Genomic DNA, 8,746 nt, shown 5'->3' on the forward strand with positions numbered 1-8,746 from the left:
TTTCATGAATCGAACTATTTGAGAGATGTTGACGGTCAAAGTTGATAGATTTAAAAAATGATGTTTTTCGATTAAAATTCTATATTTCTTCAGTAAACATATGTATACTCAGGCCTTTGACAGTTAATATTCGGAAATTTATCGCCCTACAAGAATGGTCTCTTAGATTTTTTTCATAAACTCAACGTTTAAGAGATATTTAAGCACTAAGTTGAAAGACAACTTTCACAAACCAACTCAAAATTTCGCTCTGATAATATAAAAACTTTCTTTTATTTCGAGCTTAAATATCTCTTAAACGGTTGTTTATTAAAAAAATTTGGGACCTTTTTTGTAGAGCGATAAATTTCCTATGAGAAAGTTCACAGCACTTAAGTTTATGTATATGTGTTAGAAAGTAATAAAATTTCAAACAAAAACGCCATTTTTTCTAAACAAATCAAACTTTGACCTTCAATATCTTTCAAATGGTTGGATTCATGAAAAAAATATAGGAGACTTTTTTTGGAAAGCGGTGAATTTCCTACAAAAATGTAGGAGATTCTGCTGTACACTTAATAAATGCTGTACACTTATTTTTAAGTGAGTAATAAAATTATGCTAATTGTACTAGAATGGGAATGTATCATTACTTAGGCAGGGTTAAACAGCATTAGAATACATTATTTTTTTAACTTCCGCTAAGAAAATTGAAAATTTTCAAAAATTCGGGAAGTTGTTGGCTTCGGTCCGATTTTCGAAAATCGAATTTCTAAGAGATCTTGACGTTTTGAGGTTCTAGGGAGCTATGATGACTAATTTCAAGATGATGTCTGAGTATATAGCGACATGGCCCTATGACTGCAACAGGAAAGTCCTGTAGTATTCACGAGATCATTCCTGTTGCAGCCATAGGAATAATCATATAGCAGCTACAGGACTAGTCCTGTGGTGGCAACAGGAATGGACCTGTTGCTGCAACAGGAATTATTTTGTGAATAATACATGACGTTCCTGTTGCAATCATAAGAATAGTCTTGGAATCGTGACGAATATATAATATAAGTGAATTAATGGAGTTGGAAATTAATCCCGATAAGAATATTTGTTTATTATATAAATATGTAAGAACACACACATCTGCGCGTGTGTGTACATATGTGTGTGCGTGTGTGCACATATGTCTGTGCGTGTGTGTACACATATGTGTGTGCGCATGTGTGCACGTGTGTAAACTCATGTGTGTGTGCGTGTGCATGGACGTGTGTGCTCACATGTATGTGCGCATGCGCCCACCCGTATGTGTATGTGCATGTGTATGTGCGCGCGTTCGCACTTGCGCGCGCGCGCGCGTGTGTGTGTGTATGTGTGTATAGAAAAAATTTGTATTACCGTGGTTGATTCTCAACTCCACTAATACATATTATTTCTCTTATTTTGAATTTGAGATTATTTCTGCGGCTGCAATAGGAATCGACCTTCGACTGCAACAAGAAAGACCTGCAGTATTCATAAGATCAGTCCTGTTGCTGCAACAGGACTGATCTTGTAGCTGTAACAGGAATATCCTGTTGCAGCCACAGGATCATGCTACCGGAACGTTCCTGTTGCAGCAACATTCCTATTTTTTCCGTGTACGTACGTATGTAAATATCTATAACTTTTGAACGGATGAACCGATTTTAATCATCAAGGTGTCATTCGACGTGGATTGTCAATATATAAAAGCTGAAAAAAAATTGAGCTTGAAAGTTAGGGTTTATTCAAAGATATTCTAAAAATAAACTTTTTTCAAAAATGCTTTTTTTGAATGATTTGTAATGTCCCGACTAGAAAGTACTGTAAGATCGCTTAGAGTATACATGTGGATTTCATTGGGTTCCGAGAAGGCATGCCCAATAGGGAAATCTATATGAGGACCCAATAAAAACCCAATAGAAATCAAATTATAGTAAGTTTTATCCTATTGGGGCTTGTGGGGGATCTTATCGGGAGAACCCACGGTGAAAATGAAAAATAATAGCCATTTTTCCCCATTGGGTTTCGTGTGGGACCTAAGCGGGAAAACCCAACGTGAAAATAAAAAATTACTATCGTTTTTCCTCATTGGGTTCTGTGTGGGATTAAAGTGGAAAATCTCAACGTGAAAATAAAAAATAATAGTCTTTTTTTCCCATAGGGTTCTGTGTGGGACCTAAGTGAGAAAACCCAGCGTGAAAATAAAAAAAAACTATTGTCATTTTTCCCCATTGGGTTTTGTATAGGACTTGAGTGGGAAAACTCGACTTAAAAAAAAATTATATAGTCAGTGTTTCCCCATTGAGTTTCTTGTAGGACTATAAAGAAAAAAACCCAATTTAAAAAAAAATAGTGTGTTTACCCTATTTACGATTTTACATGGAAATTGATTGCAAAAAATATCTGGATAAAATGATTCATAATTTCAGGGAAATAAGAAGTTGTATAACCAATTTCGTATGTAAGTATACGTTTACTTATACTCTTTGAATATCATAAAATAAAAAGATTCTACGTATTTAAATTTCCGAAAACTTAGTAGTTCCTTAAGTACCCCGTTTTGCTCCCCTATATGTATACAAAGAGTACGTCGATCATTGCATCACGAATTTTTTCTATCTTCATCAGTTATTTTTTGGTGTCATAATGAATATACTATTTACACACGCACGCCCACATACACGTGGGTCAGCGCAGTGGATAGCATCAAAGACTTTGAATCGACAGTATGCAGGTTCGAGCCCAGCAGTCACCGGGATTTTTTCATTAATTAAATCCATGTAAGCTCCTTCTAAGTAATTGTCCTAATAAATTAAATGACAATTCGGATCAAATCGAAATTTACTTTCTCAATTTAAGATTTTTTTTAATAAGGATATGCTAGTGGGATCTCTTGGGGATTTTCCTATTAGGACATATCTGGGACTGCCCGGCAAGGGCCAAATAGGTCTTTGCGTTACATCCCTATGTGCGGTCTCTATAGGGCAACCCCATAAGGACCCAACAGGTCTCACATAGAAATTTCTAGTCGAGGTGTTCAATAAATTAATTCCAAAATCAACTGGGTTCTGAAGCTTCATAAGCCGCGTCGAATGCCATCCCAACCATCAAAATTGGTTCATTCGTTCGACAGATATCGTTGGAGAAAAAATGGTAAAAAATGTTTTTTTTCGAAAACAAAGGCATACAATAGTATTTTCGAACTCGAAGAGCTCGAAAATGTATTCACAATAATTGTTAGAGCTCAAGGAGCTCAAAAACGACGGAAAGTTTTGGGGCTGGCCCGCAGGGTTAACTGACAGACCGATTTTTTGATAGGGTATGAGATTCTATAGTTTTTCTATTTGGCTCAATCCCTTTCATTATAAAAATATTATTTTAAAACAAGTAATTTTAATTCTAATTCTAACTCCACTGAATTGGATTGATTTCCCTTTTCATACCCAGTGTTGGCAGTATAACTTATTCAAATCTCATTAGCGAAGCTTTAAAGTAACAATTGATTGATTAAAACCATTTAAAATTTATGACTCATCACTATTATTCCGAATACAATCAAAATACGTTCAACTTTTAATAGATACTATCGCAAATCCGATTTCGTTAACGGTATTATTTTTACACTCGAAAATTCAACATCAGTTAATTAGATCTTAAGTTACTAAAAAAGTTTCATTTAATAAATTAAAAAAAATTATTAATTATTTATATACTGATTACTTACAATTACGTATATTTATATATGGGGTAAATGAACTGAAATAACTATAGCATCACTAATTAACCAATGATAAAGTTATCAGTAATCAATGCAGATTTACAAAATTATTTCTTAATTGTAATTAACTATCTTTTATAATTAATTGTAATAAAACAAATGCTGAAATTAATAGCTTTTGCATTTATAAGTGTTCTTATAATCATGAAGACATAAATCTTAGCTATTGAAGTAGGGGGACTTGGAGAAAATTGAGACGCCACATTTTCTATAGCAGTCTTGGTCGATATAAAACATACCATTTTCAAGACGAAAAATCTGTAAAACGGTTGACCCTGCGGGTCAGCCCCATAACTTCTTGCTCATGAAGCTCGAACATCGCGTGATTACATTAAATTAAGTCGATAAGCCGTTTTGGATGCCGCAGCAAAGATCCCAATCCGTTGATCCGTTCCAAAATTATAAAATATTTACATACACACTTACATATGTGAGTACGCATACACACATTTATATGCTCGGATTACGTCTTGAAAATAGTCATAATAGCTTCCTAGGATCTCAAAACGTTGAGATCTGTTTAAAATTCGGTTTTCGAAAATTGGACCGAAACTAATAACTTTCTCTTTCATTGAAAATTTCCAATTTTCTCGGCAAAAAGTTAAAAAAAAATTTTTTTAATTCATAAATGGTCAGTTATCCTTTGCCAAAAAGCATAGAATAAGTAGATCAGCTTGGACAGCAAGGTCAATTTAATAACCGTGACCAATTTTATCTCTAAATCAGCTTTTTCCAATTCCCAATCTCTCAGATTACTTCTTTCGAATGAAGAATAACTTTTCATATGAGAAATAATAGAAGAAATCTACAAAAATTAAAGTTTTGAAAGTAATCAAAATTAACGGAATTTCCAAAAGTCGATCATCGTGTTTCGGTTTGTAAAATATGAAGCAATAAACAAATATTGATTGATAAAGGAAGTTAAATGTACGACGGCGACAGTTTTCAATATTTGTAAATAAGGACATTAATTTAATTGTTATCAATATTAATAATGATTATGGAAATAATTATAATGTATATCCAATAGAATGAAAACTGACATCACAGAAGATGGAATAGCGGAAATGGAATAAAATAGAGAGATGAGAGTCCTGGGGACATGAATTTCCGACTAAATAGTAATTGTTACTCGGCAGCGTGTGTATGCACAACGAATCAGTATGATTAATCGTGCACATGCGATGCAATTCGAGTAAAGTGCATGCTGCTAATGAGTACCCGGCATTGTCATACTGTCAAAGCGATTACAACCATTCTCTTCGATCCTCGTTGCCGTTATCAACGGTCCCCAAGTGCATGTCACTAACTATTTTCAAATAATATACCTACTGTTGTCTTTTCTCTCGCTCTACTCTTTATACGCCCCACCCCCACCTACTCCCACTTCTCTTTCATAACTTTTTCTCTCGGCACTCTATCGCTCAGCTTATCTAATAATTATTGCAATCAGCACATCACTTTGTTTTTTTACTTATATTACATCGTTTGTTATTAAATGGAGTTTAGAATAACATTAAATGACCAATGCATTAAGTGATTAAAAAAAATATGTTATTACATTTTTATGTATGGGGGAAGGGAAGGCACAGTGGAACTACTAAGAAAAAAACCTAGAAATGGGTTGGTCCTGCGGGCTAGCCCCAAAACTTCCCGCTGTTTTCGAGTTTAAAGAATGAATACGCCAATTTTAATGTTCGAGGTGGCAATCAGCGTGTTTTATTGAGTTATAACGCTGATTATATTTTGGAAATGTTTGGTTTAGTCGTTACAAAGATATTCGTGAAGAACTGATTTTTAACATTTCTTTTTCTGACAATATCTCTCGAACGAATAAGCTGATTGGGATAAATTACACTCCCCCCCCCACACACACACACAGACATACACGGTCATTATTCTGAAAATTATCAAAATAGCTTCCGAAGACCTCAAAACGTCAAAATCTGTTAGAAATTTGATTTTCAAAAATCGAACCGATACTAATAACTTCCCGAATTTTGCGAGAATCTTCGATTTTCTTAGCGAGAAGTTTAAAATAGATTGTTGTATATTTCAATACTGTAAATCTTCTTTTTTTTAACTTGCATTAAAATAATTAAACCAAATTTTCAATTACTATAAAAATAAAATAAATTCCGTTTGGGCAAAATGAACCAGCCCCAAAAAAAAGCAAAAGAAATTTTTTTTTCTTTTATTTATAAGCAACATTTCTATAATAAAATTGTTTATACCTAACAGAACTGAAAAAAAGAGATTCGCAATATGATGAGTAAATAAACGTGGCGAAAAACAAAGTTATTAAAGAAAATATCTTTTCTATATAATAAAATAATCTTTTTTAAAATTCAATGTAGCGAAGGAGACATCGGATCTATTTTTTTTGCCCAATGATATATATCTAATCGTTTGAATCGTGGGCTCAGTGCCAAAATTGAAGTTATAGGACTCATGATAAATGTGCTTGATGTTCATGATTGCGGTATCGAATTTACTTGTGATTACTGTATTTTATGTTGATTTTGAAGTCAAATCTTAACACCAATGGCGATTGAAAGCAATCTTAGAAAAATGATTTTTGTAAATCAAATTTGTGGGGTGGTGCGTTTTGTCAACCTTTTGTATCCTCTCCTATGTTTATTTCACTGAAAATAGATTTGGCATTGTAAATTTCAAAAATTAATAAATAATTTTCTTTTTTTGAACAATTGAGCCACATTTTCCCTGAATTATACGATTTTCAATTATAAATTTTGAATTGCTATAGAATTTACATTTATATCTACTGTAATGTTACAATTATAAACTTTATGATTTATTCTTGTTTATTATTAATAATTACAAAATATGAAAATTAAAACTTAATTTTGATTACTTCTACTCATTGAGTTTTTTAAATTGATTTACTAGTAAAATTCATTCCAATGTAAAAAAAAAATAATTGATTTCTATTCGAATAAATTGAAAAATAAAAAGGTTAGTCATAAAAAATTGAATGAATGTTCAAGATTTTAATAATTATTTTCCAAATTTACCATGTATATCCATATATTAACGCGTATATAAAATGTAGACAGCAGGATTAGTTTATCGAACGTAACAGGATTAGTCTCGCGGGGGCAATAACGAGCGAAAGCGACTGAACTACAACTTTATAGTTTATTTCACACTTACTCAAAATCGAAAAGTAACCCTAAGTAATTATTAAATATAAACACAAATATAAACACAAACTTAACGAAAACTAAAATTTGTAAGTTAAAATTGGCAGAGAAAAATAAATTTGCTTAACAATAGTCTATTGATGTTGCTTTTGTGAATATATTTAAACTACCGGTTTTACACATTATCTCTTTAGATACTTCAGAGAATATCCGTCTAACTTCTCAGACTTTACAATACAACAGAAAATTTAAATGTAAATTTCAATGGCCGACACAGTTATACACCTTGACAAAAAAAAATATACATATATATATAAGGTTAACGTCAATAAAATAGAATAACTTTTTGTTAGGTTAGTATGTATGTTTGCTCATTAATAAAACAATAAATGATAAATTTTACAATTTTAATTTCGATTCAATGAAGAAATATTTAATTGTCATTTTTTTTTTTATAATTCAATAAATAAAAGTTGATTTTTATGAAGAGAAATTATCAGGATAATTGCAATTGAATGATGCCGGCTTTAGGAATTCAACGGCGTTTTAATTTTGAGGGTTAATTATATTTTTTTTTTTTATTTATATTATTTATAATATATTTAAGGGTTAAGCTCAATGACTTATTCACTCAAAACTTCTACAATTTTTATAACAATTAATGATATCTAGTATAATACTCGGTGACACTCGTTGTCTAAGATACTCTTATGAAATAAATCCGTTTTCATGAAGTAATTAAGAATTACTGTTAATTAATTGGTTCACATAAATTTCTACACCAGTTTAAAAAAAAGATCCACAAATTGAAAAAAAATGTATTCAATATTTATACGAACTATACTTTAATCATCATTTAATTATGAATTATAATTATTATACTATAGTATTATATATTAATGCCTTTAATGATTGAACAATGTAATAATGAATTATTGTCACTATAATGTTTTCAATTATCATAATCTGAAACTCTGTACGTATTTCAACTGCAGTTCATGAACGGAAATAGAAAATATGTTCTATCACGTACATTAGAGCTATTGGCTCTCCCTTTTACTTTTGAATACAACTTTAAGATTCAGTAATTTAAATACTTTTATACATTAATACTTGTTTCTAAACACAATGACATAACTAATTCCATCATGACGAGTTAAAAAATTGTCATATCGCCAGTATACTATTTCTATAAATGTTGCCTACATCTGTGCTAGCAATCTCTCACAGTTAGAAGTATCGTATATTTGCTTTACCAAATCATTTGGTTAAACTTTTTGAATTGATTTTCAAAACAGCCCGTACGGAAAAAACTAATCAGCACTAATGGCAGCAGTAATGGTTTAATGCCATTAGTTCGTTTAGTGTCATTAATTTGAATTTCACAGTAAAGTAGTACTGACTATTGGGATTACTAATGAATACTATTGAAACCTGGTCAGCACATATCACTTTCAGTAATATTATAAGATTCACTAATCAGATTATTGTGAATAATAAAATTAGTAATTTATAGTGTAAAGTAAGTTTATTTAGATAAAATATACAACATTAATGATCACGATTTATGATACACAATATATGTGATGATACCTAGCGAGAGAATGAACAGGTATACACATGAGTATATAGACTGGAAAGAATGATAATGTCATCATATAACTTCAGCGCTAGAACGTATACGCGCTAGTTATAGCTCAAAAAATACATGTTCTATGTTGATATTGCTGCATCTTCAACACCTCCTTTCAATGTCAATGTACACTGGATTATATCAGTCCCAGGTTCTCGTAATGCCGCGAATGTT

The sequence above is a fragment of the Microplitis demolitor genome, chromosome 1 (assembly GCF_026212275.2).
Source record: "Microplitis demolitor isolate Queensland-Clemson2020A chromosome 1, iyMicDemo2.1a, whole genome shotgun sequence".
NCBI classification, from domain to species: Eukaryota; Metazoa; Arthropoda; class Insecta; order Hymenoptera; family Braconidae; genus Microplitis; species Microplitis demolitor.